This window comes from Corylus avellana, chromosome 1 (genome assembly GCF_965113065.1).
Source record: "Corylus avellana chromosome 1, dhCorAvel1.hap1.2, whole genome shotgun sequence".
Lineage (NCBI taxonomy): Eukaryota > Viridiplantae > Streptophyta > Magnoliopsida > Fagales > Betulaceae > Corylus > Corylus avellana.
Genome location: NC_142490.1, coordinates 46282874 through 46308513, shown reverse-complemented (window position 1 = coordinate 46308513; position 25640 = coordinate 46282874). Strand labels below are relative to the sequence as shown.

The following is a 25640-nucleotide window of genomic DNA, read 5'->3' as shown; positions in this document are numbered from 1 at the left end:
TTTAAGATTTGGTGTACAACAATTCTTTGATTCATTGATTATTTGTACAAACCAATTGTTTATACAAATAAACCTATAACATACAAAAATACTACTTCTCAAATTTTATCTCAGCTATTAGTGCAGACGATTGATTATTGCATGCTTAATTTTATTGTTTTGTGATTGGAAATAATTGATGGGTATGAAAACTATCCCTATATATTAGGCTATTACGTACCAATTTAGAGAAAATTTAAAATCAAAGGCCGGGGTGGCTGCAGCTACCAAACTGGTACATTTGCGGATATTTTGATTTTCTCAATTAATTTTTTTGTTGATAGCGTTGCATCTTTTAAATTGTTACATGTAATTTAATACCCATAAATGGGTTATTGCATCTATTAATTTGAAAAGGTGGCATGTTTTGATTAATGAGATGCACTGATCTAGAAATTTCCTTTTGCCACAAATTAAAGGTGATTGATTTTCGAAGATCTTCATGATGGTTTTGGAGGGTTTCTAATTATGATGCACCAACTAGTCATTCAGCCACCCTAGCCATTTTTTTTTTTTTTTGGGGGTACGGTATTATTGTCATAATCTGGACCATTAATTTAAAATAAATGGTCCACAAAAAATGTATTGTAGTATCGCACTGAGTCCAAATTCAAAATTACCAATAACAAGACAAGAAATATTAGAAGGGGCATCCACAACATATATCTAGATAGCATGAAAATCTATAATTGTTATTTTAGTTGGAAGCCACACAGAAATGTAACACCACAATCCCTCGTTGGAAAGATTATTACCCTACAATATAGGGTGTGTGAATTATAAAGAAAAATGCTTGGCTTTATTAAAAAGTCAATCTTTTGACCATTTTAATTCTAGGTGGCATGACCCATTTTAAAATTAATAGATTTTAAACAATAAATTAATAGATTTATGAAAAATGAACCATGCTACCAAGGATTAAAATGGCCAAAAGATTAACTTTTTAATGAAGTCAAGCATTTCTCAATTATAAATGTGTTTATGTGTGCTATGTCTTACATTGGTTCCTTAGGTTGGAGATGATCTTTTATAAGTGATATTAGAAAGCTCTAATTGTAACTTGACTAGTCATTTTTTAATAATACCATAGATGTAGCTAGCACTTTACATCGATCGTTACAAATAGTATCAGATCAACCTAGTAACGTCATGTGGTACTAGAACACTGTATGAAGGGGCTTTGAAGATAATGCATGTCAGGGTTTTAAGGAGGAGAGTGTAATACTTCAGTTCTACATTGGGAAGATAATTAAATCATTTAGAGTTAATGGATGCTAAGTTTCACATTGGTTACCTACTAAGTGAGATTCGGCTTTATAAGTGATTTTATAAAGCTCCAATTACAACTTGACTAGTTATTTTGGAGTGATAGGGCAGAAGTAGATATTGCTTTCCTTGGGCCGTTACAGTAAATGCTATAATTTTGCTAAGTGGATTATGTCGTAAGAAAAATGTGTAGCAAGTAGTAAGATATGCTTGTTGGTGTTTTCCAATAATTAATTTTTTGTCTCAGTTTGAAAAAGTGTTTTAATGTGATGTATGAGTGATAAGTATTTCTTAATGAATGCAAAGTTTTATGGAGGATCCCCATTTGAGAAAATATTTATGGAGGGTACATCCACTTGTTTTGAGAAGAAATGAAAAATAAATGCAAAGTACTTGACTTCTTATTTATAAAACATATAAAAAATTAAAAAAATAAAAAGAGTGGTGGTGTGGTCACCTTTAACTTATCGTGATTGCTGTGTGGCATATATATCAACCACATAAAGGTGGTCACTGGACCACCTTTGATCATGATCGTAGATAGACATAGCTACGCAGTCATCCTTAGCTTATTGTAGTGATTGTACAGCCACTCATATCGAGGTAGCTGCACAACTACCATTGGTCTATTGCGGTGACTCTACGTGCGGCTTCTCCGTCGCTAAGAGTGGCCATACAACTACTTTTTTTAATTTTAATAAGTTAGCATTTACGCATACAAAAGTAAGTACTTGTTGTGTCAAAATATTCATATAAGAACGTCTGATTTTTGTTTTTTTAAAATCGTATTGTGAGTTTTGAGTTATTTATTAAGGATTTTGAAAACAAATTATTTTTTTATCAAGTAATTAAAACAGAAAACATTTGGAGGACAAATTACCAAGCCGTACATTTGCTTTTGACTTGAAGATAAGCAATAAAAGAAAGAGACGAAATTAGAAAAATAAAAGAAAAGAAAAAGACCGAGTTTTGTAGGCCTTGTTTGGGAAGCAAGATTTTTCAACTCAAACAGAAATTTTTTCTAAATTCATGTTTGGCAATTTTTTAAACTCAATTCAATTCAACTCAAAAAATTTCAACTTAACTCAAAAATTTTCATCCAAATTAATAAAAATTATAAATAAAGATTGAAAAAATAAATAAATAAATTTAGGGTAGTCGAAACACCCCAAGTGGTGGTTGGGCCACCCCAAGCCCAACTGGGGTGGTCCGACCACCCCTTAATATTTTATTATTTTTGTAAACTTCTTATTATTATTTTTTTAATTAAATTTAAAATATATAGAATATTTTATTATTATTTCTATCAATGTGACATATGTTTCATTTATGGCCTTAGGATATTTCTCAAGAGAGATCCTAATTATTAATTGACATATTTTCTAATTATTTGACATATTTTCAACTATTATAGAGTTGGCTCGGTTGCCTTTATTTTATTTTATTTTTTTTGTAACTTTTCTCTCTCCCCTCTTCCCCGCATTGAAAAAAAAAAAAAAAAAAGGGTGGGGGGTGGTGGGGGGTATGAGCATTTTTTTAAAAATAATAATAATAATAATTTGAACTTTGCTAGTATTATTTTTTATATTAGCTTAGATTTATCTTCTTTTTAAAGTTGGAATGCTTTGAAATGATGATAATGTGCAAATTTTAGAGTATACATTTTAGGCAAAGTAGTTGCTACTTGCTTCTCGTCTCGTATTTCAAAGCATTTTCATGAGATATCTCATTCTCTTTTCCATTTAAATAAGAGTAGGAAAATCTCACTTTGTAACAACCATTTTTCCTACGTCAATTAGAAGATCGTACTTTAACTAATATAAGTATGCTAATCTTTGCAAGCAGATTGTACTTTTTTTCCCCTTTCTAATAAGCAGATCATTTTATGTTGATATCTCATGCTTTGGTTTAGAAACAATAAGTTTAACTCCTCTTGTATCCCCCTCCCACGTTCCTGTATTGTATTTGAATAAATAAAATAAAATTATAAAAAATAAATAAATAAAAAGTGGAACCCCTCCAGTGAATTCAGAGCTACATGGCCTAAAAGAATTTCCTTACTAACACATGCCAACTGGTTCTAAAATGAGTCCCTTTTGTGATCCAAAGTACTAATATCGCCTATTATATATACACAACCTTTCGAGTAATGCCGTTATGGAGAGAATCCGTTTTTAAAAGTGTCAATTATGCTACATAGATTTAATTTAAGGGTGAATTAAATTAAGCTGGAAGAGAAATGGTAGGATTATAAAATATTTTACAAAATAATTTTATTGTCCTATTATGATTGAAAATGGGATAAATTTATATTTTAAAAAATTTAATCATATTTAAAAAAAAAAAAAAAAAAATTAGAAGCCTAACAATTTTTCAGCTGAAAAGGCTAAAAAAAAAAAAATTGCTAAATAGAAAATCTCTTTTTAAACCATGAGATGGTAGAATTTGTGAATGGGTTAAAGTAATTCCAAAAATATTTATGTATAGTATTTATCCCACAAAAGAAAAGGTAATTGTGAAGTGGGAGAGTGTTGTTCTCAAAGTTAGAATTGTCAGAGTCATTTATTTATGAGGACCTCAAAGGAAAGTTGTGGCATTTAAAACTCTCCGCATCAAATTCCCATTGTTCCAACTACCTCACATTTACTCCGATCGACGGATGGACGGATGGATGGGACGGATGTGCTCTGTGCCTGCATTGGTGGTGGCTCAGAAACGACCACCCAATCTATCGTGATTCGTGAGAGAGAGAGAACACGTAAGCATGCATGTGAAGCTCATAAATGAGACAATTGGGGCTGAGATTTGTGTCGTCTTCATGTGGTCCCCCCCTCTTGCCTCCACGCACAACAGGACAAAAAGAAGTCAGTTGAGTATAACACGGCCATCAATAATGGGGAGGAATAGGTCTGTCAATAGAAAAAGAGAAAAGGAAAGCAGAAAAAAGTATCCAGCTAGCAAAGGAAAAAACCAAACACAATCTCGTCCTTATTACATCAAAATCATGTGACCTTGTCCCCAAAAAAAAAAAAATAATAGTCGTTTATTCTTTACCTGCCAGAAGAGAACAAAGCGATGTGAAAATCTGCTTTTCGTAAATGATCCTCTGATGACTTAGCGATAGCAGTAGTCCTTCTAACATTTCCACCACAAAAGTCTGATTCATTGAGCAGTGGAAAGGACAGAATCTCTGCTGGATCACCGACACACCCGGACATGCAATTTTGTCAAATATCAAGGGTCTAAAATGCAATTTGAGAAGAAATGATGGATTGGATCCAGCAATAGTGGGAGAATTACTGAATTTTATTTTTTTTTGTTAATCTGTCCCATCCATCCGTCCATCCGTCGATCGGAGCAAATGCGAGGTAGTTGGAGCATTGGGAATTGGATGCGGAGAGTTTTAAATGCCACAACTTCCCTTTGAGGTCCTCATAAATGAATGACTCTTACAATTCTAACTTTGAAAACAACACTCTCCTACTTCACAATTACCTTTTCTTTTGTGAGATAAATATTTTTGGAATTACTTTAACCCATTTACAAATTCTACCATCTCATGGTTTAAAAAGAGATTTTCTATTTAGCAATTTTTTTTTTTTTTTTTAGCCTTTTCAGCTGAAAAATTGTTAGGCTTCTAATTTTTTTTTTTTTAAATTTTAAAAAAATATGATTAAATTTTTTAAAATATAAATTTATCTCGTTTTCAATTATAATAGGACAATAAAATTATTTTGTAAAATATTTTATAATCCTATCATTTCTCTTCCAGCTTAATTTAATTCACCCTTAATTTAATCCTTGATATATTTGCCAATAGTTAAGAGTAGTAATTACTAACGTTCCTGCTCTGCTAGTTAACGCGCTTTGGACGAATTTTTTTGTTGTTTAGCCCACAAGATCTCCATCAACAATTAAATAATTGATGCAGTGCAACTTGACTTTGATATCAATTAATGCAGGGTGTAGTGATTAGTTTGCCAAGACAAACAAGATAAGAATCACAACTCTTCTTAAAACTAATACTCAATCAAGGATTTAATGTGGATAGAAAAGAAAACCACTCTTAAAAGTGTTTTTCATTGATCACTGGTCAAAATAACATAATAAATTAAGGCTATAGATAGCCATTACATATATTTATACTACCTAGACTCCTGAACCTAAGAAAACGCTCAAATAAAAGTTTGTTTACAAAAATTTATTGGAGCTTGTTTGAACGTGTAAGAAGCTCTTTCGAACCTAACTATGGTTTCCTCGTATTCTTACATGAATTGTCAATTCACACAGCAGCTCGTTCTAACCCAACTTTAAACGAGTGCATCTATGAATAACTCATTCGAACCCAACTTCATATGAGTTATTGAACGAGCTATTTTGTCAACTTGTTTTAAAGCTTGTTCAAACATAAACAACATACGAGCAATTTTGTACGGCTTTTCAATTTTCTTTTTACGGTCTATTTTAACTTAGTAAACATTTGAATTAGGAAAACTTAATGATATATGACTTTGTAACCCTCTAAATGAGCTTTCCAACGCCATTAATTATGTCTCCATATGATGTCAGAATCGCTATATATGTCCCTTTTGTTAAAGCAAATATGATTGAAAATTGTCCTCTATCAACAACCTTCATTATTCAACCTATGGCCCACGAAGGAATGTGGGTCAAACACGGTAGAGGATTTTCTTCTATCCATTTTGGATTAGAGAATATCCAATTAATAATTAGGATCTCTCTAAGGTCATAAATGAAACATATGTCCCATTGATAGAAATAATAATAAAATATTACATATATTTTAAATTTAAATAAAATAATAATAATAAGAAGTTTTAAAAAATAATAAAATATTAAGGGGTGGTCGGACCACCCCAGTTGGGCTTGGGGTGGCCCAGCCACCACCTGGGGTGTTTCGGCTACCTTAAATTTATTTATTTATTTATTTTATTTATTTTTTCAATCTTTATTTATAATTTTTATTAATTGGGTTGAAAATTGTTGAGTTAAGTTGAAATTTTTTGAGTTGAGTTGAATTGAGTTTAAAAAATTGCCAAACTTGAATTTAGAAAAAATTTGAGATTGAGTTGGAAAATCTTGCTTCCCAAACAAGGCCGTAGTAACGGAAGATATATATATTTTGAAATATCCACTTGTAGATATTGACCTGCTATAGATGTTGACCTGTTAAAGATAGCCGTATTGCTTGATCCAAAATAAAAATAAAAGATAGCCGTATTCTTCTCAAATCCATTAATAAATAATTCAAAACACATACCTTTTCTTATAAAAAATTTCATGCATTCTTATAAAAGTATTTTGACAAAATACTTATTTAACTTTTACATAAACATCAACTAACTTTCTATTTCAAAAATTTTAAAAATAAAATGGGAAAGGGGTCATGCGCCATCCTTAGTGGAGGAAAGGTGGCTATGTGGCCAACTCTCTATATTTTGGTTAGAGGTAGGGGTGGGAAAAAAACCCACCCAACACGCAAACCCGCCCCGTCCCGTGCGGATTTTAAGTGTTTTTTTGCGGGTACGGGTGGATTTTACCCAACCCGCGTGGGGCGGGGCGGGTTGTGGGTTTTGAAATTTTTTTCCTTGCGGGTACCCGCCCCACCTCGCCCAGGCCCACATAAGTATAAAAGAAAAAAACCCTAACCCTAAAACATTTTGCTCTCTCTCCAGTCTATTCTCTCTTTCTCATCAGCGACTCTCTCTCCAACTCTCGTCTGCTTCTCTCTTCGTTTACGCCGCCGCTCGACATCCTCAAGCCACGGGCTACTGCGCCGCTCCCACCTCTAGACCACGATCCAGGTTTTTTTTTCTCTCTCAAGAGATCTCAAGTTCTTGGTCCAGATTTCAAGTTGTTTTCTCCCTTGTCGAGATTTAATTTGAAGTTCTTTGGTTTAGGTTTGATTCAAGGGTTCTGATGTAGGGGTTGTGTAACTTGTGTTTGTTTAGAAGGAGAAGAAACCTGCAGAGGAAAGAAAGGAGAGGATGGATCTGAGGAAGAGAGAACCTAACCCACCCAACCTGCAAAACCCACCCCGATCTACCCTGCCCCGCAACACCCGAACCCGCGCGGATATTCTTCTTTGTGCTCGGGTGGCGGGTTGGGATTTCCAGAACCCGCACTGTGTGGGGAGGGTGAGAAAAATCCTGATACCCGCCCCGCCCCGACCCGTGCCCACCCCTAGTTAGAGGTGACCATACTGCTAATATAAATAAGCCTAAGATGCATGGTTGTCCAGTCATCTCTCTCATTCATTTAGGGTGGTCACACACACCCACTCTTATTACCATTCTTTTTCTTTTTTCTTTTATAAATAAATATTGAGCTATACATATGTTTGTATTTTCTCAAACTAAGTAGGTATAACAAAAAAACAAAACGTGTGTTTTTTTTTTTTTTTTTTTTTTCAAATGTAAATCTTAATAGAGAGGGGAAAATTCATTGAAAACTCCTGAACTTCCACCCGATTTGATAAACTCCCCATAAACTTCAAAATCTCTCAATTTAGTCTCTTGAACTTTCAATTGCTCTCAATTTGGATCCATCCGTCAGATTTTAAACATTACATGATGTTTATACCCCTGACTTTTGTATAAAATTTCAACATTCAAAACGTCTTTTTATTTAAAAACAAAAAACAAAAATCAATGATATTTTGGTCTTTTTTTTTTGTTGTATTTTTAACTGCTAAAATTGACGGAGGGGTCCAAATTAAGAGCAATTGAAAGTTCAGAGGACTAAATTGAGAGATTTTGAAGTTTAGGAGAGGTATTTCAAAACAGGTGAAAGTTCGGGGGTCTTCAGTGAAGTTTTCCCTAATAAAAAACACTTCTTATTTCGATGTCATATCAAAACAATTTTATCATTTATTAAACAAAAAATACCAATCGAAATACACTAACAAATATGAGTAATATTACACACACCCCCCACTCAAACTCCAACACTCACATTGTAACACCCTGGTCCCATTTTGGGAAAATGAGAAGAGACCCACATAGAGTGGGTGATTTATAAAGATAGTCATGAGTACTAAGTTTTACATTGCCTAGTTACTTTAATCCTTTTAGGGTGATAGCACATATTTGACTAACATTTTTCCTTGGATCGTTACACACATTCTCACATTCACGGCTTTTAAAAGCATTATTAAATTAAAAATCTATAATAAATAATTTTGGTAGTTTTAAAAGCCAAGTGAGAATGTTTTATACTATATATGTAGCCAAAGTTTTGTAGCAACGGAAAATATTAGTTGTATTAGCTTCCAAGTTTTACTACGTCGCATTCGCATAGGAGACCCGATACGACATACGAGGGAGGACTTTTGAACTTGAAATTATGAATAGAGAATGGGTCAGCCAATAGGCCGGGTCAACCCAGTTCGCCCCAGTCAATGTTTTTCCGCATCTGACCGCTTCATTTCAGGCGCTATAAATAAGACCCAACCAACCTCTCTACCTTCATTCTCAACATTCCCACTTCCCCCTACAAAGAAAAGCTCAGAGAAAACATCAATCAAATGGCTTCTTCAACTCTCCGATTATCTTCATCATCTTCTTGTTCCAGGAAAATCAATGCTGTTATTCATGTCCCTAAACTTCCTAAAGTCATCCCTTATTTCTCAATTCCAAAAATACCAACGACAAAGCCGGTTGAGGAATTGAATCTAAGAGATGGATTCAAGAGAATAGTTCCGGTAGAAAAGATCAGTACCGCACCAACCCATTATAAATCACCCAACTCCGACGCCATAGCGGCGACTACCCAACTATATGCTATCTTAGAGGCCGTAGCTGACAGGGTGGAGATGCACGCAAACATTGGAAAACAGCGTGAAAACTGGAATACCCTTCTTCTCAACTCCGTCAACATGATAACCCTCACTGCTGCCACCATGGCCGGTGCTGCAGCGATTGGTGGCGCCGGAATGCCCCTTTTGGCTTTGAAACTGTCGTCCACTCTCTTGTATTCTGCAGCCACTGGGATGTTGCTTGTGATGAACAAAATTCAGCCTTCACAGCTTGCAGAGGAGCAACGCAATGCTACGAGATTGTTCAAGCAGATCCAGACCCAAATCCAAACCATGCTGGCTATCGGGAATCCAACTGAAGAAGATGTGAAGGAAGTGATGAAAAAGGTTTTGGCCGTCGACAAAGCATACCCACTTCCCTTGCTTGGAGCCATGCTTGACAAATTCCCTGCAAAGTTTGAGCCATCCGTTTGGTGGCCTTCAAATCAGCAACTCCAGAAGAAAAACAAGTCCTGTGAAGGAAAGCAACGAGGTCAGAAGAATAATGGGTGGAGTGAGGAAATGGAAGTAGAAATGCGGGAGATCATCGAGGTGGTGAAGAGAAAGGACATTGAGGACTACGTAAGGCTAGGCAACTTGGTGTTGAAGATCAACAAAATTTTAGCCATCGCAGGTCCACTGCTCACTGGCATTGCAGCCGTCGGGTCTGCTTTTGTTGGCAACGGCTCATGGGCTGCAGTAGTTGCGGTGGCTGCGGGGGCTTTAGGTAGCGCGGTTAATGCATTTGAGCATGGTGGCCAAGTTGGGATGGTGTTTGAGATGTACAGAAACTGTGCTGGCTTCTTCCGTCTACTTCAAGAATCCATTGAAGCCACACTTGAGGAAAGAGATTTAGAGAAAAGAGAAAACGGAGAGTTGTTTGAAATGAATGTGGCTTTGAAACTGGGGAGAAGCTTGTCAAACCTCAGACAACTTGCCAGGAAGTCAGCTTCTTCACGTATGGACGGAACCGCCATAGATGAATTCGCTAGCAAGCTCTTTTAGTTTAAGATTTCGTGCATATAAAGCTATTCTTTGATTCATTGATCGATATTTGTAACCAATTGTTTATACAAACCTATAACATTGACAAATGCTAATTCTGATCAAATTTTATCTCATCTACTTCTGCAATTAAGCCAAAATGAGTGTCCAAAAGAGTATAATCTTTTTTTTTAGTTTCTTGCATATAATAACTTGAATTTCCTACGGCAATTCGTTGAAGGGTCAAAACTCAGAAGGAGTATATATTGATTGGTTGAATACTCGGAATTGAAGACATGTGGAGTAGATTATTTGACGTGCTTGAACATACCCAACCGTCAATTATCTAATGTACTGATATATGTAGTTCTTTCAAAAAATAAAAAAATAATAGATTGGTAGGGGGAGAAATGATGGAAAGTAAATTATATTCTTACTAATTGACATCTCCTCCCCGTAAACAAGCAACGAGTGTATTAAGGACTCCAATTCAATCCCATTTAGTACGTAATGATCGAGTCTCATGTCTGTTTTTATCTTTACATGTCCATTTGGCTTAATTCTGGTATTCAATCAACTGTATAAATAAAGAGAAAACTTCAAATTGAATTGTCACTAAAAACCGATGAATAATGTCAATTCAACTTTGTAATCCTTAACACTTAATGCTGATTTTTACTTTAATGTAGATTAGCTTATATAATGATGTCGTGCAATAGGGTAACCTTACGTGAGAGTCTGTCGAAACTATAGATCTTGACCCCTCTATGCATTTATTGCTCTTCTCAATACTTATTTGATCAAACATTCGAGCAACTTATTACCCACTTTATTGCACGTAATCGAAATTCAAAGAATCGTGATTCACAACTATAAAAACTTAAGATGAAATCCATCTCAGGTGGCACTGTCCAAGAAATCACCAATAGCAAAGAGAAATATATGATGGGTATCAATTAGTAAATACTAATAATTTTGAATAGTTGATATGACGTACGAAAAAGGCATACATATTTGCTAATTTAGTAATTTCCATCACCACTTTTAGAATTTTTTTTTTTTTAGTTGAAGAATCCACTTTGTAGATTTTGAATTATTGACCACTTGTAGATGTTGACCTGTTAAAGATAGCCCGTATTGCTTGATCCAAAATAAAAATTAAAGTAAAAGAAACTGACCAAGCCTATATATATTTAGTTGTATTAGCTTTGTTTATATAACAAAGTTTGAAGCTTTGCTACGGCGCATGAGAGTTGAGAGTTGAGAGTTGAGACCCAAGACAAGCGAGTAAAAAATTTAGAAATTGAATATTATGAATAAAGAAGAGAATGGGTCACCCATTAAAAGGCCAGGTCAACCCATTCAGCCAGTCAATATTTTCCGTATCTGACCGCTTCGTTTCAGGTGTTGTTCGATATTATATTGCTGCTATAAGTAAGACTCAACCAGCCTCTCTACCTCCATTCTCAATCTCAACCTTCCCACTTTCCCCCTACAAAGAAAAGCTCAGAGAAAACCTCCATCAAATGGCTTCTTCAACTCTCCGATTATCTTCATCACCTTCTTGTTCCAGAAAAATCAATGCTGTTATTCATGTCCCTAAACTTCCTAAAGTCATCCCTTATTTCTCAATTCCAAAAATACCAACGACAAAGCCGGTTGAGGAATTGAATCTAAGAGATGGGTTCAAGAGAATAGTTCCGGTAGAAAAGACCAGTACCGCACCAACCCATGATAAATCACCCAACTCCGACGCCATTGCGGCTACTACCCAACTCTATGCCATCTTAGAGGCCGTAGCTGACAGGGTGGAGATGCACGCAAACATTGGAAAACAGCGTGAAAACTGGAATACCCTTCTTCTCAACTCCGTCAACATGATAACCCTCACTGCTGCCACCATGGCCGGTGCTGCAGCCATTGGTGGCGCTGGAATGCCCCTTTTGGCTTTGAAACTGTCGTCCACTCTCTTGTATTCTGCAGCCACTGGGATGTTGCTTGTGATGAACAAAATACAGCCTTCACAGCTTGAAGAGGAGCAACGCAATGCTACGAGATATTTCAAGCAGATCCAGACCCAAATCCAAACCACGCTGGCTCTCGGGAGTCCATCTAAAGAAGATGTGAAGAGCGTTATGGAAAAGGTTTTGGCTGTCGACAAAGCATACCCACTTCCCTTGCTTGGAGCCATGCTTGACAAATTCCCTGCAAAGTTTGAGCCATCTGTTTGGTGGCCTTCAAATCAGCAACTTCAGAAGAAAAACAAGTCCTCTCAAGGAAAGCAACGAGATGAGAAGAAGAATGGGTGGAGTGAGGAAATGGAAGTAGAAATGCGGGAGATCATCGAGGTGGTGAAGAGAAAGGACATTGAGGATTACGAAAGGCTAGGCAACCTGGTGTTGAAGATCAACAAGGTTTTAGCCATCGCAGGTCCATTACTCACTGGCATTGCAGCCGTCGGATCTGCTTTTGTTGGTAACGGCTCATGGGCTGCAGTAGTAGCGGTGGCTGCGGGGGCTTTAGGTAGCGCGGTTAATGCTTTTGAGCATGGTGGCCAAATTGGGATGGTGTTTGAGATGTACAGAAACTGCAGTGGCTTCTTCCAGCTACTCCAAGAATCAATTGAATCCACACTTGAGGAAAGAGATTTGGAGAAAAGAGAAAATGGAGAGTTGTTTGAAATGAAGGTGGCTTTGAAACTGGGAAGAAGCTTGTCAAACCTCAAAGAACTAGCCAAAAATTCAGCTTTTTCACGTATGGATGAAACCACCATAGATGAATTCGCTAGCAAGCTCTTTTAGTTTAAGATTTCGTGCATATATATATATATAGCAATTCTTTCATTCTTTGTACAACCAATTCTTTGTACAATCTAGCTCTAGCAATGACAAATGCTAATTCTATACAAAAAAATGTCTCAGTTACTTCTGCAAAAGCCAAAAGTTGTTTCCAAAAGAATATAATTTTTTTTTAAATTTTCTTGCATATATATAATAACTTGAATTTTCTACTGCAATTCGTTGAACGGTCAAGTTGCTGGTGGAGCATTAGCTTTACGACGTACGGTGGCAAAGAAGTGTGTGTATATACATGAACAGCCAGAATAGGGAAGTTGTATATCGAATGGGTGAAACTCAGAATTCAAGACATGCGGTCCGGATTGAACGGCTTATGTTTACATTGAGTGGTTGGAATTGGAAGTCAACCCATTTGAAAACTCAGTTTATCACTGAATTGTGGTTACTGTCGCATATTCTATTTATATGGTTAGAATATTAATTATATGTTTAATCTAATTAAATTTATTTTTATTATTTAATTAGAAAAGGCTAGTTAAAATAAGTGGATATTTGAGATTTTATATATATAACTTACAAAACTGATTGTCCTTTGACATTAAACCAATTACCTCTTCAGACTTCAGAGCCTCGTGCCATAAACTTTTTACTTTTTGTCATCTTGTGCCAAAGACTTGAATAAATCAAGAATTAATCTAACAATCTCAATATGAATTCGGATCGTATTTCAAAAGCTTGTAAATCTTAAGTGAAGTTTTCGATTCGTACACTATTTTTTCCTTACGAACAATACTATAGGTGGGACAGTTCAATGAAAAAAAATGCTCGAGTTACCTTAATTAATTTGAACTCATCTAAGTGCCAACATTTTATGCAGATTTATTATATAATAGTCAATATTTTAGTCTCTAACATACTAAATATTATAGAAACTATTACATCAATTTTTAAGGGACTTAGGATAGAAATTTCCTACAAACTAATATGAGAAAATATCTTCCAACCTATTTAATTAAAATAGTGTTATTGTAAGCAACACTTCAGCTCAATGTATTCATATTTAATGCCAATAAACGCTATAAACCACAATCTTAATTCATTGCAAGGGGTAATTTTTTTTTTTTTCTTTTGTTTTTTCATATATATATATATTATTTTTTCATTAAAGGCTACTTGTGTCACCTTCTGATTAGATATGATGTGGCAGTATTGTTTGAAATTTAACTGAAAGGTAAACGGAATCTTCTTTATAAAAATTAAAACATTTTATCAAAACCTTAGGAAGTAAATTAATAAAATTTAAATCAATGGGCATTAGGTGTTAACCATTGTTGCGTTGCCCTGCATCTTGATGCCATCTAGGCTGTAAATCATGATGATAGTTATGAAGAAATGGCAAAGGCAGTTCAGGGAATAAGATTGTGTTAAGAAAGTACCTAGCAGCATCCCAGGACAGCAATATGAGAAAACCATGTCGAGATTCAAAGCATGTCGACAAAAGAAAGCAAGCAACGTGTGATTAAGGGCAAACAACAAAAGAAACTATTTCATAAGAGAATATGTCAATTCAACTTTGTAATCCTTAAAACTTAATTCTGATTTTTACTTTAATGTAGATTAGCTTATATGATGGAGCCGTGCAATAGGGTAACCTTATGTGAGAGTTTGTCAATACTATAGATCTTGACCTCTCTGTGCCCTTATCGCTTTCCTTAATATATACTTATTTGATCGGACATTCGAGCAACTTATTACCCGTTTTATTACTCCTAATCGGAATCCAATGAATCGCAATTCGCAACTATAAAAACTTAAGATGAAATTCATCTCAGGTGGCACTGCCCATGAAATCACCAATATCAAGGAGAAATATATGATGGGTATCAATTAGTAATAAATGCTAATAATTTTGAATAGTTGATATGACGTACGGAAAAAAAAAAAAAAAAAAAAAGCATACATATTTGCTAATTTAGTAATTTCCATCACCACTTTTAGATTTTTCTTTTTTTAGTTGAAGAATCCACTTTGTTGATTTTGAATTTTTGACCTCTTGTTGATGTTGACCTGTTAGAGATAGCCTGCCGTATTGCTTGATCCACAACAAAAGACTATTCCCTTTTTGTTTTCTGTTTTATATTAATATTTTGATTTTTCTCTAATTAATTCATTCATATAAGTAGCTCAAAACAAAAAGCTGCGCCTAGCAAGTGTATTTTTTCAAAATATATATATTTTTTAGAAATATCCACTTATTGATATTGACCTCCTATGGATGTTGACCTGTTAAAGATAGCCGTGTTGCATGATCCAAAATAAAAATAGAAGTAAAGGAAACAGACCAAGCCTATATATGTTTGTTAATTGTTATCCTATTCTCCTTTTGTTTTCTGTTTTAAATTTGAATTTCTTATTCTTCTCAAATTCATTAATAAATAAATCAAAACACATACATTTTTTTATTAAAAAATTTCAGACATTCTTATAAAAGTATTTTGACAAAATACATATTTAACTTTTACATAAACATGAACTAACTTACCAGACAAAAAAAAAAAAAAATGTAAAATGGTCATACGCCACCCTTAGTAGAGGAGAGGTGGCTATGTGGCCAGCTCTCTATCTAACCGTATGGCTACTAGAATAAAACTATGTGGTTGCGGGTCATCTATTTCATCAATTTAGGGTGGCCACACACCCACTCTTATTATTATTCATTCGAACATTTTTTTTTATAAGTAAATAATGAGCTATACATATGTTTGTATTTTCTCAAACTAAGTAGGTATACTAAAAAGTAAAAAAAAGTAAAAAAGTTTTTTTTCAAATGTAAATCCTACTAGCGAACATTTCTTACTTTTATGTCACGTCAAAACATTTTTATTATTTCTAAAAAAAATATATATAATACCATTTGAAATACACTAATAAATATGAGTAATATTATAGACACTCCCACTCAAACTTCAACACTCTTATTCTCCAATCAGGATCTACTGAAAATTCTAAGAATTTCAATTTTTAAAATTTCGAATTCAGGCCATTCATTTTTCATCCAATAGTTATTTTTTTTGCCATGTGTCTTACTACTAATAAAATAATAAAATAATTATTTTATTATTTATTAGTAGTGAGACACGTAACAGAACAATGACCATTGGATGAAAAATAGACAGTATAAATCTAAAATTTCAGAAACTGAAATTCCTTTAAGAATTTAAGTGAATCCAAATCCCTCATTCTCACACTCACTGGGTGCTTTTAAAAACATCAATAAATTAAAATTTAATAATAAATAATTCTTAATTCTTGTAGTCTTCAAAAAGCCAGGTCATTAAATTTAAGAGTGAGAGTGTTTATACTATGTAGCATTAATTACTCAATAAATATAGGCCCAAGTTTTGTAGCAACGGAAAATATTAGTTGTATTAGCTTCCAAGTTTTACTACGTCGCAGTCGCATAGGAGACCCGATACGACATACGAGGGAGGACTTTTGAACTTGAAATTATGAACAGAGAATGGGTCAGCCAATAGGCCGGGTCAACCCAGTTCGCCCCAGTCAATGGTTTCCGTATCTGACCGCTTCATTTCAGGCGCTATAAATAAGACCCAACCAACCTCTCTACCTTCATTCTCAACATTCCCACTTCCCCCCCTACAAAGAAAAGCTCAGAGAAAACATCAATCAAATGGCTTCTTCAACTCTCCGATTATCTTCATCATCTTCTTGTTCCAGGAAAATCAATGCTGTTATTCATGTCCCTAAACTTCCTAAAGTCATCCCTTATTTCTCAATTCCAAAAATACCAACGAAAAAACCGGTTGAGGAATTGAATCTAAGAGATGGGTTCAAGAGAATAGTTCCGGTAGAAAAGATCAGTACCGCACCAACCCATGATAAATCACCCAACTCCAACGCCATTGCGGCTACTACCCAACTCTATGCCATCTTAGAGGCCGTAGCTGACAGGGTGGAGATGCACGCAAACATTGGAAAACAGCGTGAAAACTGGAATACCCTTCTTCTCAACTCCGTCAACATGATAACCCTCACTGCTGCCACCATGGCCGGTGCTGCAGCGATTGGTGGCGCCGGAATGCCCCTTTTGGCTTTGAAACTGTCGTCCACTCTCTTGTATTCTGCAGCCACTGGGATGTTGCTTGTGATGAACAAAATACAGCCTTCACAGCTTGCAGAGGAGCAACGCAATGCTACGAGATTGTTCAAGCAGATCCAGACCCAAATCCAAACCACGCTGGCTCTCGGGAGTCCATCTAAAGAAGATGTGAAGAGCGTTATGGAAAAGGTTTTGGCTACCGACAAAGCATACCCACTTCCCTTGCTAGGAGCCATGCTTGACAAATTCCCCGCAACGTTTGAGCCATCTGTTTGGTGGCCTTCAAATCAGCAACTCCAGAAGAAAAACAAGTCCTCTCAAGGAAAGCAACGAGGTCAGAATATTAATGGGTGGAGTGAGGAAATGGAAGTAGAAATGCGAGAGATCATCGAGGTGGTGAAGAGAAAGGACATTGAGGACTACGAAAGGCTAGGCAACCTGGTGTTGAAGATCAACAAGGTTTTAGCCATTGCAGGTCCATTACTCACTGGCATTGCAGCCGTCGGATCTGCTTTTGTTGGTAACGGCTCATGGGCTGCAGTAGTAGCGGTGGCTGCAGGGGCTTTAGGTAGCGCGGTTAATGCTTTCGAGCATGGTGGCCAAGTTGGGATGGTGTTTGAGATGTACAGAAACTGCGCTGGCTTCTTCCAGCTACTGCAAGAATCAATTGAATCCACACTTGAAGAAAGAGATTTGGAGAAAAGAGAAAATGGAGAATTGTTTGAAATAAATGTGGCTTTGAAACTGGGGAGAAGTTTGTCAAACCTCAGACAACTTGCCAGGAAGTCAGCTTCTTCACGTATGGATGGAACCGCCATAGATGAATTCGCTAGCAAGCTCTTTTAGTTTAAGATTTCGTGCATATAAAGCTATTCTTTGATTCATTGATTGATATTTGTAACCAATTGTTTATACAAACCTATAACATTGACAAATTCTAATTCTGATCAAATTTTATCTCAGCAACTTCTGCAAAAGCCAAAAGGAGTGTCCAAAAGAATATAATTTTTTGTTTTTTAGTTTCTTGCATATAATAACTTTGAATTTCCTACTGCAATTTGTTGAAGGGTCAAAACTCAAGAGTAGTATATATTGATTGGTTGAATACTCGGAATTCAAGACGTGTGACTTAGATTATTTGACGTGCTTGAACATACCCATCCGTCAATTATCTCATGTACCGATAATAGATTGGTAGGGGGAGATATGATTGAAAGTAAATTATCTTCTTACTAATTGACATCTCCTCCCCGTATACAAGCAACGAGTGTATTAAGGACTCCAATTCAATCCTATTTAGTACGTATCTGTTTTTGGTTGTCTTTACGTGTCTATTTGTCTGAATTCTAGTATTCAGTCAACTGTATAAATAAAGAGAAAACTTTAAATTGAATTGTCACTAAAAACTAAAGAATAATGTCTTTTCTTTTCTTTTTTCATGAATATTACAAGAGTAAAGTTCTAAGAAGGTAGCAAATCAGCTAAAGATGGAAAATTCAAAAGAAGAAGAAGAAGAAGAAGAGCAAGTTGTAATATAATATAGGAAAGAACAACACCAAAATCAAGTAGCATGAGCACCGAATGTATGTTAATGTGTGCAAGCAATGATCATGTTTTCATGTGTTAATTTGGAGCCGATAAAAAACACCTCAAGTGGGTCCTCCTGATCGTCTCTCGGGCGCGCAGAACATTTTCCTTGCTACCACTTGAATGCTCGTTGAGCAATTGCTCGAGCGGGCCGCATTCTGCCTCGGCTTCTCTCGAGCGCCTTTCGAGTGGGACTCGAACAAGGCATTATGCCTGCCCCAATCGACTTGCACCACTGCTCGATCTCTCATCGAGTAGCACTCAAGTGATGCATTCTATTTGCACAGTGTACATGCCGCCGCTCAAGTGGTTTTTGTGGGTTTTATTTAGGGCTGGTTAAACGGGTTCAGATGTCGGGTTTGTGTCAACCTAGTTAACTCGCTAACTCGAACACGACACATTTATCAAATGAGTGACGCGTTTATAATACGAGCCCGTTTAACCTAAACCCTAACCTTAAAACTATGTGTCATGTACGTGTCAGATTCGCGGGTCGTGAGTTAAATTGTCAGCCCTAAATTAAGTTAAACTTAAAATTTTACTTGAAAAATTAAAAATTAAAAATTAAAAAATATATAAATTGTATAAACGTGTCAACCAACGAACCTGGTTAACCAGGGAATCTGTTTATGTCAAACCCAAATATGACACGTTTATTAAAATGATCATAAACGGGTGACCCATTTAAAACCCGAACCCGTTTAATCTAAACCATAACCCTAAAATTAAGTGTCGTGTTCGTGTTGAGTTCTTGGATTACCGGTTAAATTGTCGGCCCTAATTATATTGCATCAATTTTATTATTATTTTTTTAAAAAAAATTAGAACAAAAAAATTATAATGGAGGGTCTTTTTCATTGTATAGCTCATAGACCTAGCAGTAGGAGGAAATCTAGGGAAATGCTTCAAGATATAGAAATGAAAGTGACCTATGTAATCAATGCATGGGCCCGAGAATTGGGAAAGATGTTCAAGTTGTTCCTAAGGTATAAATTTTTATCCAATCACTCTCAAAGATGTTCAAGTTGTACCTAAGGTATAAATTTTAATCGAATCACTTACAAATTTTATTGATTTACTCTCTAAGGTTTAATTGTTATTAAATAAATCATTTTGTAAAATTTTTAACTGTATTGTCATATCATATCCAATTAGAAAGCGATACGTGTCTCATTTAATAAAAAATAAAAAGAAAAGAAAAAATTTTAAGTATAAATATAAAACCAAAATAAAATAGAAAAAAAAAATGTAATAGATCGAGGTGGTAATGACATGGTAGCTAGCATAGTTAGACATTTAACCAAATGTAGACATGCAGAATAATTTATTTGATAACAATTGAACTCTTATGGAGTAAATTGCTACAATTCAAACCTTAAAAGACCTTGACTACTGACCAATTTGAGACAAATTAAGGGCAACATGTGCATAGAATCAGAAATAATGGGACAAACACGCTAGTCCAGAGTAAGAACCGGATTTTACACGACAATGCGAGGGAGTCTCCCTTATTTATAAAATTATCAAGCTAGCCAATAAGACAAGTTCTTGGTGCACTTCCATGGTTAATGGGATTCGGATCCCCTCCCATTACTAGAAAAATGAGTTTCTCATTTTTTTGAAATCCTAGCTGTCATTTGCGTCTAAGGGTCTAAGATATGCCACATTGCCACGTACGTATCCACCAGTATCAAAACCCAAAAACAAACCGAACCACATTTGATTATAACAAATCTAAATTAAGAAATTAATTAATTAAGTTTTTTTAAAACAAAATTAAGAAGACAACCCTCCAAGGAGTTGAAGCCACCCCAGAGGGAGGTGGAGGTTGCTCGCTGCCACCCCCGCCCATCTGGGATGGCGCTCGGCCACCTGGATGGATGGCTGGGAGTGGCCTCGCGCCATCCCCAGCCACCCATGGGGGTGGCTTCTCTTCTTTGGAGGGTTGTCTTTTCAATTTTGTTTTTTAAAAAATATATTAATTAATTTTTCAATTTAAATTTAATATAATCAGGTGTGGTTGTGTTTGTTTTTGAGTTTTGATACATTGAATATGTGACATACCTTAGACCCTTAGATACAAATGATGCCTAGGATTTTTTTTTTTTTTTTGAAAAAAAAAAAAAAAAAAAAAAAAAGTTGAGAAACTCATTTTTCTGGTAAAGGGAGGGGATTCGAACCTGGTTAATGCTAAGGCAAGGCAATAATTATAAGGTGACGTGGGATATGACATTTGGAAGAAGCACAAAGGTGAACATCACTTTTACAAATTTCTCAATTAATGCTATGTGTTCATAAAAAGGTTTGAAGCGGTTGGGGGATTTTGTACAAGCGATTTGAAGGTGTTGTGGGCTTTGATACTAGTGTTGCGTGGTCTTGAGTCTCTCTCAACCCCAAAACTTAGCTCAAGATGTGAAGTTTTTCTTCACACTTATAAAATGACCACTAACCTCTTCTACAACCAATATGAGATAATCCTAACAGTAGCCTTACGACCCTTACGTGAGAGTTTGTCTGAATTCTACCTATTCGGTGAGGTGTTTGGGCAAGCAACCCCGGTACCTGCACTATTGTATGGAATTTGGATTCGAAGAGCCACGAGTATAAAATCCGAAGATGGAATCTATCTCAAATTGAGACGGGCGCTTAAAAGATTATATCAAAATGTCCTAGTCTCCCATAGCAAGTAGTAGGGGCGGAACTATGGTATGGCAAGCCCCTCCAAGCCATCCAAAACAAAATTATAAATAAACCTTTAAAATTTAATTTTTATTTATTTTAAATATATATTTTTTTTTAATTTTGTCCCCCAAACTAAAAATTTTAAATCCCCCCTTGCAGGTATAATACTTGATCTTGGTTTAACATGGGCGTAGGAGTTTTATTACGTCGCATGGTCTCCGTTGCAGGTATAATACTTGATCTTGGTTTAACATGGGCGTACAGTTTTACTACGTCGCATGAGAGACCCAAGACAAGCGAGTAAAATTTTGAAATTGAAAATTATGAATAGGGAATGGGTCCGGTCACCCACAAGGCCCAGTCAAGCCACTCAGCCGGTCAATGTTTTCCGTATCTGACCGCTTCACTTGAGTTGCAGTTGGATGCTATAAATAAGACTCAACCAACCTCTCTACCTCCATTCTCAACCTTCCCACTTTCCCTACACAAGAAAAACTCAGAGAAAACATGAATCAAATGGCTTCAACTCTCCGATTATCTTCATCATCTTCTTGTTCCAGGCAAATCAATGCTGCTATTCATGTCCCTAAACTTCCTAAAGTGATCCCTTACTTCTCAGTTCCAAAAATACCAACGAGAAAGCTGGATCAGGAATTGAATATAAGGGATGGATTCACGGGCATAGTCCCGGTAGAAAAGATCACTACCACATCAACTGATGACAAAATTGAGACTACCCAACTCTATGCCATCTTAGAGGCCGTGGCTGACAGGGTGGAGATGCACGCCAACATTGGAAAACAGCGTGAAAACTGGAATACCCTTCTTCTCAACTCCGTCAACATGATAACCCTCGCTGCTGCCACCATGGCCGGTGCTGCAGCCATTGGTGGCGCCGGAATGCCCCTTTTGGCTTTGAAACTGTCGTCCACGCTCTTGTATTCTGCAGCCACTGGGATGTTGCTTGTGATGAATAAAATTCAGCCTTCACAGCTTGCAGAGGAGCAACGCAATGCTACGAGATTGTTCAAGCAGATCCAGACCCAAATCCAAACCACGCTGGCTCTCGGGAGTCCATCTAAAGAAGATGTGAAGAGCGTTATGGAAAAGGTTTTGGCCGTCGACAAAGCATACCCACTTCCCTTGCTAGGAGCCATGCTTGACAAATTCCCTGCAAAGTTTGAGCCATCTGTTTGGTGGCCTTCAAATCAGCAACTCCAGAAGAAAAACAAGTCCTCTCATGGAAAGCAACGAGATGAGAAGAAGAATGGGTGGAGTGAGGAAATGGAAGTAGAAATGCGAGAGATCATCGAGGTGGTGAAGAGAAAGGACATTGAGGACTATGAAAGGCTAGGGAACCTGGTGTTGAAGGTCAATAAGGTTTTAGCCTTCGCAGGTCCATTACTCACTGCCATTGCAGCCGTTGGATCTGCTTTTGTCGGTAACGGCTCATGGGCTGCAGTAGTAGCGGTGGCTGCGGGGGCTTTAGGTAGCGTGGTTAATGCATTCGAGCATGGAGGCCAAGTTGGGATGGTGTTTGAGATGTACAGAAACTGCGCTGGCTTCTTCCAATTACTCCAAGAATCAATTAAATCCACACTTGAGGAAAGAGATTTGGAGAAAAGAGAAAACGGGGAGTTGTTTGAAATGAATGTGGCTTTAAAACTAGGGAGAAGCTTGTCAAACCTCAGAGAACTAGCCAGAAAGTCAGCTTCTTCTCGTATGGATGGAACCACCATAGATGAATTCGCTAGCAAGCTCTTTTAGTTTGAGATTTCGTGCATATATAGCAATTCTTTGATTCTTTGTACAATCTAGCTCTAACAATGACAAAAGCTAATTCTATACAAAAAAATGTCTCAATTACTTCTGCAAAAGCCAAAAGTTGTGTCCAAAAGAATATAATTTTTTTTTTCTTGCGTATATATAATAACTTGAATTTCCTACTGCAATTCGTTGAACGGTCAAGTTGTTGGTGGCGCATTATCTTTACGACGGTGGCTGCAGAGAGGAGTGTATATATACATGAACAGCCAGAACAGAAAAGTTGTATATCAATTGGGTGAAACTCGAAATCAAAGACATGTGGTCCAGATTGAATGGCTTATGTTAACATTGAGTGGTTGAAATTGGAAGTCAACTCATTTGAAAACTCAGTTTGTCACTCAATTATGGTTACTGTCGCATATTCTATTTATATGGTTAGAACATTATGTTTAATATAAATAAATTTATTTTTATTATTTAATTAGAAAAAGCTATTTAAAATAAGGGGATATTTGAGATTTAACATATATATAACTTACAAAACTGGTCGTCCCTTGACACTAAACAAGTTACCTCTTCAGAATTCAGAGCCTTGTGGCATAGACTTGTTCCTTTTTGTCATCTTGTGCCAAAGACTTGAATAAATCAAGAATTAATCTAACAATCTCGATATGAGTTCAGATCATATTTCAAAAGCATGTTGTTAAGGGTCTAATAATAAAGGTATTTTATGATTAAAATACTTTAGGATAATATGTTAATGTTATTTTTATAGATAATATTAAAAGTATGGATTAGAATTTAAATATTTACGATAAGTATTATGATTAAAGTAGTTTATTCTACTTAGTCTTTTATTTTTACTATGCATTATAATTGTCTATTTAAAGACATCAAGCTCATTAATAAATTAAGCAGAATTAATCCAAAACCTTGCAATTGAAAAAGGATTTTAGGCTTTCTTAAAATTTAAAAGGTTTAGGTTCCCTTAGAATCTAAGGTTTAAGTTCCCTTCAATCCTAAATTCTATCTGGGTTACATACGTATTACATGTTTGTAAAAATCATTCACGTAACACTTGTAAATATTAAGTGAAGTTTCGATTGCTACACTCGTTTACCTTACGAACAATAGGGTAACGACCTCACGTGAGAGTCTGTCGAGACTTTACTTATTCGGTTAAACGTTTGAACAACTTGTTATCCGCTCAATTGCATTGAATCGGAATTCAAAAAATCGCAACTATAAAAACTTAAGATCAAATCCATCTCAGTCGGCAGTGCCCATGAAATCACCAATAGCAAGGCAAGGAATATATGATGGGCATCAAGTAAATGCTACTAGTTTTGAATAGTTGATGTGTCGTACGAAAAAGGGCATACATATTTGCTAATTTCTATCACCACTTATAGATTTATTTTTATTTTTATTTTTTGTTGAAGAATCCACTTTGTAGATTTTGAATTTTTGACCCCTTGTAGATGTTGACCTGTTAGAGATATATAGCCGTATTGCTTGATCCAAAATAGAAATAAAAGTAAAAGAAACAGACCAAGCCTATATATGTTTGCTATCCTACTCTCCTTTGTTTTCTGTTTTAAATTTGAATTTCTTTTTCTTCTCAAATTCATTAATAAATAATTCAAAACACATACATTTTTTTATTAAAAAATTTCACTCATTCTTATAAAAGTATTTTGACAAAATACATATTTAACTTTTACAAAAACATGAACCAACTTACCATTCAAAAAAAAAAAAAAAAAATGTAAAATGGTCATACGCCACCCTTAGTGGAGGAGAGGCGGCTACGTGCATGGCTAGCTCTCTATCTAACCGTATGGCTACTACAATAAACCTATGTGGTTGCCGGTTATCCATTTCATCAATTTAGGGTGGCCACACACCCACTCTTATTATTATTCATTTTAACATTTTATTTTATAAGTAAATAATGAGCTACACATATGTTTGTATTTTCTCAAACTAAGTAGGTATAATAAAAAGTAAAAAAAATAAAAAATAAAAAATAAAAAGTTTTTTTTGTCAAATGTAAATCCTACTAGCAAATACTTCTTACTTCTATGCCATGTCAAAACACTTTTATTATTTCTTAAAAAAATATATATAATACTAATTGAAATACACTAATAAATATGAGTAATATTACACATATTCCCGCTCAAACTTCAGCACTCTCATTCTCATACTCACTGCTTTTAAAAATATCATTGAATTAAAATTCAATAATAAATAATTCTTAATTCTTGTAGTCTTAAAAGCCAGGTCATTAAATTTAAGAGTGAGAGTGTTTATACTATGTAGCATTAATTACTAAACAAATATAGGCCCAAGTTTTGTAGCAAAGGAAAATATTAGTTGTATTAGCTTCCAAGTTTTACTACGTCGCAGTCGCATAGGAGACCCGATACGACATACGAGGGAGGACTTTTGAACTTGAAATTATGAATAGAGAATGGGTCAGCCAATAGGCCGGGTCAACCCAGTTCGCCCCAGTCAATGGTTTCCGTATCTGACCGCTTCATTTCAGGCGCTATAAATAAGACCCAACCAACCTCTC

At 35.6% G+C, this 25640-nt stretch overlaps 4 pseudogenes; all 4 read left to right on the top strand.

Moving 5' to 3' along the window:
- Positions 1 to 8848: 8848 nt before the first annotated feature.
- Positions 8849 to 10126, top strand: LOC132172976 (putative F-box protein At4g22030 pseudogene; annotated as a pseudogene).
- A 1502-nt stretch (positions 10127 to 11628) lies between these two features.
- LOC132170114 (putative F-box protein At4g22030 pseudogene) lies at positions 11629 to 12906 on the top strand (annotated as a pseudogene).
- Positions 12907 to 16591: 3685 nt separating this feature from the next.
- Positions 16592 to 17869, top strand: LOC132173043 (putative F-box protein At4g22030 pseudogene; annotated as a pseudogene).
- A 3930-nt stretch (positions 17870 to 21799) lies between these two features.
- LOC132172951 (putative F-box protein At4g22030 pseudogene) lies at positions 21800 to 23059 on the top strand (annotated as a pseudogene).
- Positions 23060 to 25640: the final 2581 nt, after the last annotated feature.